Genomic DNA, 12,002 nt, shown 5'->3' with positions numbered 1-12,002 from the left:
TCTTCTTCAATTTCAGACCACAGGCCCAAAAAATACCCAACCTTCCCCTACGACCCGGTTCATTTCAAACTGGGTCGACCCAGTCCATAACCCAAAGACCCAACACCCCTATCTTCCCATTTTTTTTCCATTTTTTATTTTTTAGAAAACCCTAACTTAAACAAAACCTAAACTATCCGCCCCCCTCCCCTCTTCTTCTTCTCCTTCCAAACCTTCCTCCCATGGCTGCCTTTGCTGCGTTTTCTTCTTCTTCTTCTTCTACTTCTCCAACTCCAGCTCCAAACGACCTCGCCATTCCATGGTTGCCCTCGTTGCTTTCCCCCTCACGCCTCACCTTCAACACACACCACACATACACACACATACACAACACACACACAACAAACGTACGAAGCAAACGACCACCCTCGAAGCTCGGCCATGGACGACGTGAAGCAGCTCCCATGGATTCCCCATCTTCATCTTCTTCGTCTTCACCTTCTTTGTCGTCGTCACGTCGCCGAAAAACCTTCGTCGAAACCCAGCTCAACCAAGCCAGCCCGTCGCTGCTGCTGCGTTCTTGTTTCTTCACTGCTGCTGCCCGATGCTTCTGCTTCTTCCAGCTTCACCACTGCGGGTCGCTGCTGCTTCTCCTCCTTCTGCCATGGCTGCGTCTTCTTCTTCGTTCTCCTCGCGACTGCCACGATCAATTGCTTCTTCTTAGGTCGTCTTTGTCGTCGAGCTATTTTGGTGCAATATTTGTTTCCGGGCAGATTTGTTTTCGTTCGAGTTCATCGTCGTTCCGATCCGGTTAGTTGGTTTAAGTTTTATTTTTGTCCGTAATTTGTTTTATATTTTCGGATCTGAAATTAGATATGTTTGATATTAATTTCATGTTTATCGTTTTTTTATTTTATTTTTTCAGTTTGTCTCATTTTTTTTCTTGTTTTTATTTATTAAAAGAAATTGTTAGTTTAATTTTAATGTTATTAGATTCAAATTGAAATTTAATTAATTAGTTTTTTCATGTTTGTTCATGTGTTTTTATTTATTAAAAGAAATTGTTAGTTTAATTTTAATGTTATTAGATTCAAATTGAAATTTAATTAATTAGTTTTTTCATGTTTGTTCATGTGTTTTTATTTATTAAAAGAAATTGTTAGTTTAATTTTAATGTTATTAGATTCAAATTGAAATTTAATTAATTAATTTTTTCAGTTTGTTCATGTGTTTTTATTTATTAAAAGAAATTGTTAGTTTAATTTTAATGTTGTTAGATTCAAGTTGAAATTCAATTAATTATTTCTTCTTCGGTTTGTTTTTATTCGTTTAAAAGAATTTAGTTGTAATATAGAAATATATCAGTTTAATCGCTTGAATCATCCATGTTTGTTGTTTAATATAGATTTAATTCATGTTCATTTTTCGTTTGAAGTTCGTTTTTAATCTAGTGATTTAATGTGAGTTTATGTTTTGGTTTTTAATTTTTTGATTTAGTTTGAATCATGTATCTTTGTTGTAATTTTATTGGATTTAATTTGAAGATCAATTGATTATTTGAGTTTAGTGATTTGAATCTGTTTATTTATTTTGTTTAAGTTTAATTTGAATTTGAGCTCATGGTTTGAATATATTTGTTTGTTATTGTTGGTGAATCTAAAAATAGGTTTGTTATTTAAAAACATTGTTCAGTCAAAATAATTCAAGTTGTTTCTTTGTTGTTCATCATTTAGTTTGAATTTGTTCATAAAATTTGATTAGGAATTGGTTATAGCTGCTATATTTTGGTTAGTATTGATTAGGTGAATTGGTTATAGCTGACGGGGTAGATTGGTGAAATGCAGTATTTTCAGGGTTAAAATGGTAATTTCAGTAAGGTCGGAGGGGTATTTATGGAATTGAAAATCTGAACAATTGTTTATTTTGAGTACTCTGTCCATTAAGATTAAATAATATTTTAATAATATTAAAATAATTCATAATGGGAGATAAGACATAATGGTGGGGAATAATGCATTTGTTTAATCAATAATGGGGGGACAAGACATAATGGTGGGGAATAATGCACTTGTTTAATCAAAAATGGGGAACAAGACATAGTGGGATTGCGAGGCTCAAGAAAAGTTGATTAAATAAATAATAATTGTATTTTTTATGTAGTAGTGGGTTTGGTAAGAGAAAGTGGTTGTTTTTATTATTTGATTAGTTGATTAAAGAGTTTGGGATGGGAGATAAATATGATAGACTTGAACATATTTTAGGGAGGACAGAGGAGATAGAGAAAAAAAAGGGAGCTGAATATTGAAGAGAGAGAAAAAAATTCCGAAAATATTAACACTTCCAAAAATACAAATAAAAACATTCTGGAAATTAAAAGAGAGAGTAGTATACACCTGATATACAATTTAAATATTCTGATATATGGATTCAGAAATTAAGGGTTGAACATTAATTAGTCTTTCAAATCTGAAAAGATTCCCTTGGCTTCTGTCCGTTGATTGTTGTCGGTGTTTCTGGATTTTTATCTTGATTTTAAAATCTGTCACTGGTTGTTACTGGTTGCTGGTTGTTACTGGTTGTTGGGTGTAGCTGTTGTTGTATGCTACTGAATTTATGCTGATCTCCCTTTTCTTTTGCTTCCAATATCAGGTACACAACTGACACGCTGGTTACTGTAAACTGAAACATGAAGCATGAATACGAAATGAAAAGTTGAAGTTCTGAATTTATTTTGATTATGTTCTGAATTTTATTTGTATATATAAATTATCTAGCTTACTCTAATCAGAATCATGTAGCTGTTTAATATATATAGTGGAACATCTGACGATAGCTTAGCGGATGAACTATCTAGGTATTGCCTAAAAATAAATAAATGGTGTAGTAACTCTGTCTAATTAATTCATTATTGTTGGATGATTATCATGTCTCAAAAGTATGTTAACTGATTTAGACTATTCTTAAATATTCAACACTTAGTTCATTAAACGAATAGACCGTTTCGGTACTTGTAGGAATATTGTTTAGCTAAATACTATTGGTTAATTTCAGCATGTAAATGGTCTAGGATTAAAATTAGATTGCCAAGTTTTTTTTTTAATTTGACAAACTGTGAACATACCTAGTATAATGTAATTAGGTAGTAACATGAGAATAATATGGCCCAGGTCCAGTTTTGTGCCATACACATCGGGCTTGGGCCCCCATTGGCAGCGGACTGCCTTGCTTGCATCATTTTCAGATTTTATGAATCATATTCGAAATCCAACTATAACAACTCAAGTATGTAAATAAATTAAGACCTTTTCTCTTTCATTTTGTAGAGACAAATTTAATAGAAAAAATGTAGGCATTTTAGGATTGTCCTTTTAAAATAAATGAGATGAGCCTCGCCCAATAAAACGCACCAACTGCGGGGCCCTCAATAAATGTTTAATTAAATACTTAGATTTCGAGATGGGCCGTTTAGCAAATTTCACGGCCTTCTCCAAAGTAATAAAGCATTAGATTCTTTAGGCACAATTTTAATAATACTACATCCCTAAACTCGGGTGCGCATTTATGCGACCCAAATCCAAATCCCAAAACATTGAATAAAAATGCGTTCCGGATCGCGGGTGCATTTCATGTGACGCAATCCAAAGACATATTTTTAAACGATGTTCATATTCTTTTAAAATATAATAATAAAAGCGGTAAAGAGTTAAAATTTGCACATAGCTCATAATTGTATAAAATCAGATAAACAAGCCGAATATGACAGTTGAGCGACCGTGCTAGAACCACGAAACTCGGGAATGCCTAAGACCTTCTCCCGGGTTAATAGAATTCCTTATCCGGATTTTTGGTTCGCGGACTGTAATACAGAGTCATTCTTTTCCTCGATACGGGATTAAATTGGTGACTTGGGACACCCTAAATCTCCCAAGTGGCGACTCTGAATAAATAAATAAATCCCGTTTCGATTGTCCTTTAATTGGAAAAACTCCTTCACCCCTTGCGGGGACGGAAAAAGGAGGTGTGACATATATGTGACTGGAAATCTTAGTGATACTAGAGAGTTGACTGATCCTTTATCATATGCTCAAGCTATTTCCTCTCCATATGTTGATAAATGGCGTGAGACAATGAAAGATGAAATGCACTTTATGGAACATAATAGAGTGTGGGAGTTAGTTGAATTGCCTATAGGCTTTAGGTCTATTAGTTGTGAATGAGTGTTTAAAACTAAAAGAGACTCCAAGAAAAATATAGACCGTTATAAAGGAAGGTTGGTTGCTACGAGCAACACTCAGAAAGAAAGTATTGATTACAAAGAAATATTTTCTCCTGTTTCATCCAAGGATGCATTTAGAGTTGTGATGGATCTTGTTGCTCATTTTGATTTAAAGTTGCACCAGATAGATGTTAAAACTGCTTTCCTGAATGAGAGTCTGCTTGAAGAAGTTTATATGGTTCAACCTGAAGGGTTTAAAGAAGCTGGTAAAAAATATCTAGTGTGCAAGCTTAACAAATTCATATATGGGCTTAAACAAGCCTCCAGGCAGTGGTACTTAAAATTTGATGAAATTATTACAAAATTTGAATTTGTGAAAAATAAGCTTGATGAATGTTTTTATCTTAAATAGCTCATGGTAGTTTCATTATTATGGTTCTCTATGTTGATGATATTCTGCTTGCCACAAATAATTTGGGCTTGATGAATGAGACCACATAATTTTTGTCTAGGTCTTTCGATATGAACGATCTTGGTGAAGCCTCTTTTGTTCTTGGGATAGAAATTAAAAGAGATAGGTCACGTGGTTTATTGGGTTTATCACAGCGTTCCTATATTGAGAATATTCTTAAAACTTTCAATATGCAAGACTGTAGACCTGGTGTTGCACCTGTTGTAAAAGGGGATAAACTTAGTAAAGATCAATGTCCGAAAAATGAAGATGAAATGAGAACCATGAAAGATGTGCCATATGCAAGTGTTGTTGGTTGTTTGATGTACATACAGGTTTGTATAAGGCCTGATATTACATTTGGTGTTAACATGCTGGGAAGATTTTCTTCTAATCCTGGGTGAGAACATTGGGTGGCTGCAAAGAAAGTGATAAGATATTTACAACGCACCAAAAACTTCATGCTTGTATACAACAAGGTTGATGATCTGGATCTTCTTGTATATTCAGATTCTGATTTTGCAGATTGTCAAGACACTATGGAATCAACTTTTGGATATATTTTTATGTTGGGTGGAGGTGTTATTTCTTGGAAAAGTGAGAAACAGAGTATTACTGCTACATCTACAATGGAAGCTGAGTTTATTGTTTGTTTTGAGACTGCAACACATGCTGTCTGGATGAAGAATTTTCTTACTAAATTACAAATTGTGGATATTATATCTAAGCCGGTGACTATTGTCTGTGACAATAGAGCAGCCATGCTCATCTCTAAGAATAACAAGAGAACAAGAGGCTCTAAGCATGTTAGCCTTAATTTTTTTAAGGTTAGAGATATGGTAAAAAAAGGTGATATACGTATTGAGATATTAGCACAGAATCTATGTTGGCTGATCCATTGACCAAAGGTCTCAGGCCTGTAGTGTTTAATGAACATGCTAAAGATATGGGTATTTTAGAGTTTTTTGATGTGCTTTAGTCAGTGGAAGTTATTTCATAGCTACTGATTGAGATATTGCTTTTAATAATATGCAAGCTTGAGTTATTTTATATTTGTTATGCTTATTGACTAACATGATAATTTATTTATTTTTATTTTCAATTGGATATTGCATAAACTCATGATATCTTTGAGTTTTGCTGCTTGTTGCCTTGATTATCCTGGGTAAGGCACAAGGGAAACCTCCTAAGGTGATATGATTTTAGTGTCATTTAATTTGGAGGCTTCTAAGGTGATATGGTTATTATATCACTTGGAGGATTATTTCTTTCTAAGAGGTGTGGCTCTATTCACTTTGATTAGAAAGATAATATGCTTAGCACACATGTTTGATCCATGTTGATGGAAAATTTAGCATATGTGATCGTATATAGAATTCATACCTTAAAATGGTATGATGCCTGCTATGATTCATTGTTAGTCTTCTCTATTGAAATTGGATGGATTGTTATATGGGTCATTCTATCTTTGGCTATGTGAGTAGTGTGGCCACTGTAGAGTCTACAATCTTTTTTTCAAAATGATTTTCTTAAAACTCAAGTTTTTAAAATTATTTTCTTGTCCTCAATTAACGTTGGCGTCCAAGTGGAAGAATGTTGGAATTGGAACTTACGTTAATTGGTTAAAACCTGAAAGAATAGTGACGTGACCCAAGTGGTGGATAAATAAATGGCCTAATATTAAATATTGTGTGTGTGGATAAGTGAGACCCAATAACTATTGGCATGTGATGGGTTGACACTCTTTATAAATAGAGGTCAACCCCCATTTCCCTAGCTATTAGAAAACCCTAGCGTATTCTGCCTCTTGAATACGTGGTAACGGAAGACGTCCCATCAGTTAAGTTCTCCGGGCTGTGAGAGCGCGTAGCTAGTGGATCGTGAAAGTTGGTCTCAAACTTAATCGTCATTTGTTTTTGCTGCTGAATCCATAGAGTTTAACGGTACGCTTCCTTAAACGCTAACTCTATATTGATTCTGTAATTGTGTCTTAATCTCTATTATGGTTACGAGTTAATTATTTTACATATCGCACTTCCACATAAAATAAGCAACTTCTAATATATGTATTGACAGCTAGTTTGACCTTTTTTTACCGATTATTTGGATTTGTTTTAATGAATATTAAGATGTTAAAACAAAATGGGGATTTAGAGACGAGTTAGTTCTAGATTATAATGGTCTTTTGTAACTTCTCACCGAATGAAGAGAGGAATAATGGTATCTCGTCAGCTCACATAAGTCATTTAGTAAATACTTACTCGAATCGAGTATTTTCCAATAAACTAATGAATACAAGTATATTTTTTATACACACATTATGTGATGTGTATTTTCACCTTAATTTTTAAGTAACCATGATTACGTGATGTGTATTTTTAGAGGCCGAGTCAAAATTTGAAGTTTACAGGTTCAGAATTCTAGTCGGTTTTAAGTTATTGAGTTCTACATTAATAATTCATACATATTCAATGAGTTTCTTAACATAAACACAATTTTAAATCAAAGTTATTGTGTTCGATCGAACCCACAAATTAAAGGCTAGCTCTGCCCCGTGTATTCTCGCCTTAATTTAACTGTTAAAGTTAAATTCATCGATTTGATATAAACAACCCAATGGGTTCATTATTTACTGCTTCACTCAATCTATGATGTTATATCAAAATTAAAAGAGTGAAGTAAGAGATGGTAGGTCATGTTAAGTTGTTAATCACACTAGTCGCTCTTTTTTCCTTTGAGAAATTTTTATTGTATCATCGAGGCCAAGAGAATGCAGTCTATAGATTCTTAGCGACCGGCCTGCCCTTCCCCAGCCGGCAAGCTTTTCAGTTTCCGCCTAATACGGCCACTAGCAAAATGTTAAAAACCCGCCTTGGATTATCTCTGCCGTAAGGTCACCCCTTGTCAATAAAACGACACGACTCTTCCCTTGTATAGCAAATTAACCAGTGGGGCAAAAGGGTAACAACGTTTAACAATCTAACTGGAAATTAAATGCAAAGTTCTAAATTTAAGTTAAAAATAAGTCTGCTGTCTTTCATCTGCCGTCCCGTCACTTTCCTCAATTTCTCTTTGTGGAATAATATGAACGATTGCTAGCACAAAAAAAAGAAAAAAAAGAACGATTATTGGAGCTCGAAAATTCACCTACGAGTCAAGACAAAATTCATTACTACTAGTGTAAATTGCTGTTGGAATCAAGTTACCGTTATGGATCTCTTGTGATTTTTTAATTTATTGTGCGCCATTTACTTAACATTTCTATAGAATTTTCACACATACTATTTAACACTATAAATTTTAAGATAAAAATTATGGAATAGCAAAGAAATGTGTGAAACGAGGAAAAAGTAAGCACGGGGCTTTCTTATGTTATTTTTATTAATTTTATTTAGTCTATGTTTACCCTTAAAAACAGGTAACAATTGAATTTATAAGTAGTTTTAAGGATATGTGGATTAATTCAATACAAATAATAAATAGCGTTAGATTAAACTGATAAGGACGTAATAAATTGTCAAACCAATTAAGGGGAGTGACTCCGAACTCAGTAACAGGTGAATGAAATGTCTGCCTTCGATCCAGGACTCACACTAATGAAGAACTGATGAACAAAAGTAAAAACTTTAAATAACCGAAAAATAAGAGTATATTGCCTTGATATGCGTGTTACAACGTCTCTATGAATAATAATCCTTCCCTTTTATATAGTGGGGAAGTTTTACCCTAAGTATAATTCTAAAAAAAGTAAAAATATTCTGTTACGTCGTTCAGTGATACAAGCCAAGATTCACGCCGTGATATCCGGTTGGGTACGGATATCACGACCCTTTGTTAGTCATGTGCAGCTGCTTGGTGATGTTCTCTGAAGTCTCAACCCTTAAATTGGACCTCGAGGGTATGGCCCCAATACCCCCGAGGGAAGGCGTCTGCCCGATCCCTGATACGAGGGGCTCTTCATTCTGACTCCGATATGTTACGGTAATCTTCCCACTCTGATTGTCTTACCAGGAAGTCGAGTCATGTGACGACTCGATTTTACCCCAATACAGATAGTCCCCTTGTTTCTCAGAAGGTAGGATAGCTGAAACGATAGGAAACGATAGATGACTCTGGTTCCTTTCTTCGTAAGTTACGATGGGAAATTGAAACATCCCATTAATCGCGTCATTCTGACTTACCTGCCTCCGAATGCGAAGCGTCGATTGCTTCTCTATAAAGGCCTCCTTTCTTTGTCCTCTTTCTACTTTCCGATCAAATCGCAATCTTCGAGCCATCACCCATCATCAAAACATTCTTCAAATCTTCAAGTCTTTATCCCTATTCTTCAAGCTTCATAGCAACCTCCAGATTTTAACCCAAAACTTCTTCAAAACTTCATACCATGTTCTTCATCTTTAAACCCGTTTCTCCAAAACTTTGTGTTTAATTTCCCAAAATTTTAAACACTCCCCCAGATGACAATGGCAAAAACATCAAAAATCGTTCCTCAACAAGTTACGTTTTCGCCTTCTCAACCCCCCTGGTACTGAAACGGTTAACCCTGAGGTGGTTGCCCTCGAAACAGCTCTCCCCATCACGGCTGCTAATGAACCGGCTGTCGAGCCTCCTTTGTTGGCGTTTATCCCTAGGGGCTGCTCAATTGCTGACGATTTCAAGGTCGAGAAACCTTCTCGCAAATAGGATCGGGGCGAAAGTTTCTTGAGATACATATGTTCGGTGACCGAGGATGTTCTTCTCATAGTACGTAAGGACTGTGGTGGGGAAGACAAGGACGTGGTAGTCCCCGGGCTCGAGGACGCCGTTACTACCCATGTGAAGGGGTACTTGAGCGTTTATACTTATCCCTTCACATTGGGCCCGGTGGACCTAATTGTCCTAGAATTTTGCAAGAGGTGTGATGTGTGCCTTGGTAGATCCATCCATCACTATGGAGGATCGTGACCCTCCTTCTTTACTTCATGAACAAGACTGAATCTCGTTGGTTCACGATCTACTACCTATTCCGGTTATACAGTTCCCGGAGTTCCGAAGGGGATTGATCAAGCTTGCACGCTGGGCCAGCAAGGCCCCCTTCTCCAGTATCGACGAAGACCAAAACCATAGCTGGCAGGGATGCTTCGTCTACGTGAAGACCGAGGATTTGATCCCCCCAGAATACATGCCATTTCCCAAGGAACGGAACGCGTCTCGTAAGTGCAACTTCTTCGTCAAAATTTCTTCTTTTATTTCGATCTTTTCATTTATGTTTGTGGCCGTGTAGCTATTGCCCAGGTCCTAAATACGGTTCGCCGGTTAAAGGAGTGGATCGAGGGCATCTGCACTCAGATGTCCTACTTCGAGCGTACATGGCACGGATTGTCGAAGGGCCGATGGGAGGCCCGTTCTCATGGTGAGGTCTCTTTTCGAGTAGCCAATACTATACTTATACCTTTTATTTTGCTAACTCCTTTTCCTTATTTGTCGTGTTAAGTTTGCCTAAGACCACTGAACTTAGGCCTTCGGAAGGGGATGAAGACATGCCCCCATCCGTCGATCCATCTGTTGCTATGACGGAGGAAAAGAAGAAGAGAAAAAGAAAACCCTCGGGCTCCCCGAGCTCCGCGGTGAAAAAATCGATGAAGCGGGTGCTCCGCAAGCCCATGAGGGGCTCCAGCTCCTGTGTGCCTGCCTCCAACTCCTTTTTTCGGCTCAGGGACGAACCGGAAGAGGAATCCGTCTTTGTAGCTCACAAGACGAGCACCTTGATCTTGACCAATTCACACCTCAAATCAAGGATATGAAACGGTCTTGCAATAGTAGTACCCAACAAGAGTCGGGGTCGACTTCCACAGGGAGCTATATATATATGACTTGTCGGGGTCGACTTCCATAGGGAGCTATATATATATATATATATATATGAGTTAGGAGTATATATTGTAGTACGTGAGTTTGAACTACTTCAATTTACACTTCCAGAAATTGGGGTTGTTTCTATATCTATTTTAAACTAAGATTGCAAAGTTAAGAAATGAAACTAAGAAATTATTTTTGTTGTTTTTCAATTTTGTAAAAAGCCTAGGGCTATGAACATCACCTAGGTGTTTGCCTATTAGAATATAAACCTTATTGCTTGTTTTGTTGATCGGGGTGTATTATAGCTATCAACCATTAATTTCACAAATTAAAGCATGAACAAGACCAAATAATAAACACCCAACCATAAATAAGCATTAAATTAAATACCCATAAGGTTTACACACTAGGGTTGGGTCACAACCCTAGTAAAAATCTAGTTACTCATGCTTGAAATAGAAGAAATAGAAGAAGAAATGCTAATTTAACTCACATTGTAAAATCGAATGATAAAATTTATGTTAAAATATCGCAAAATATGAAAAACTACTAAAAAAGCAAATAGAAATGGCTATTGTAGTTGCTGATGTCAAAATTTGACCTAATTTTGTGAAACTCGTCTATTTACATAGGGCTGAAAATTTCGGATAAAAATGCCCTTCGGAAGGTTCTACGGCCACACAATTCTTCATCTTGCAAGAGCTGGGGATCTGCGACCATACAATTCTTGACTGCGACCGCAAGGCATCATTTTTGCGGCCCGCAAATGTATCACTGCGGCTATAACTTGGTCTTCTGTGGTCCGCATCTGTACTTCTACGGCCGCAAGGCATTTTTTCTGTGGCCGCACAATTCTTGTGCGTTCCGCACTCTTGAGGGACTTGGACTTAGGAAAATTACACGCCCTCTGAAGTTGATTTCCAATTCTTCAATTGTGGCCGCACAATTCCCTTCCAGACCGCATTTTGCTAGGAAGCCTGTTGGATTTTTCTTCATTGTTTGCAGCCGCATATGGAATTCTGCGGTCCGCACTTTGCAAGTTCTTGTGCCTTTTATTGCCTTGTGTTTTGATTACTCCTTTTTGAGTCGGATTTTACCTGGGGAGTCCAACTTCCAACATTCCTGCAATTTTGCACATTTCATTAGTTTTGAGAACACAATTAAACACTTTTAGACTAAAACAAATGTTAAAAGGGCACTAATAAGTAGTCAAAATCTCCAGTTATCAACTCCCCCAAAATTAAGTCTTTGCTTGTCCTCAAGCAAATAAAATAGTTCCCACCTCCAAAAGTTAAGGGACATTACAGCTAGCTATGGGTGAATCATTCACACCTCAGTTGGGACCAACAATTACCCACACCATTCATGCATTATTGACAAGGCAACCAGTTAAACATTTAAGCACATATAGCTTTATTGTGACATTCGGGCATCTAGGGTTGACTTTACTCATCATGGACTTTCGGTCTATCTTGTGGGTCATGGTGGATCCCAAACTTCTCCTCCTCTACTCTCCAT

The sequence above is a fragment of the Nicotiana sylvestris genome, chromosome 3 (genome assembly GCF_000393655.2).
Source record: "Nicotiana sylvestris chromosome 3, ASM39365v2, whole genome shotgun sequence".
Lineage (NCBI taxonomy): Eukaryota > Viridiplantae > Streptophyta > Magnoliopsida > Solanales > Solanaceae > Nicotiana > Nicotiana sylvestris.
Note: the sequence above shows the minus strand (reverse complement) of the source record.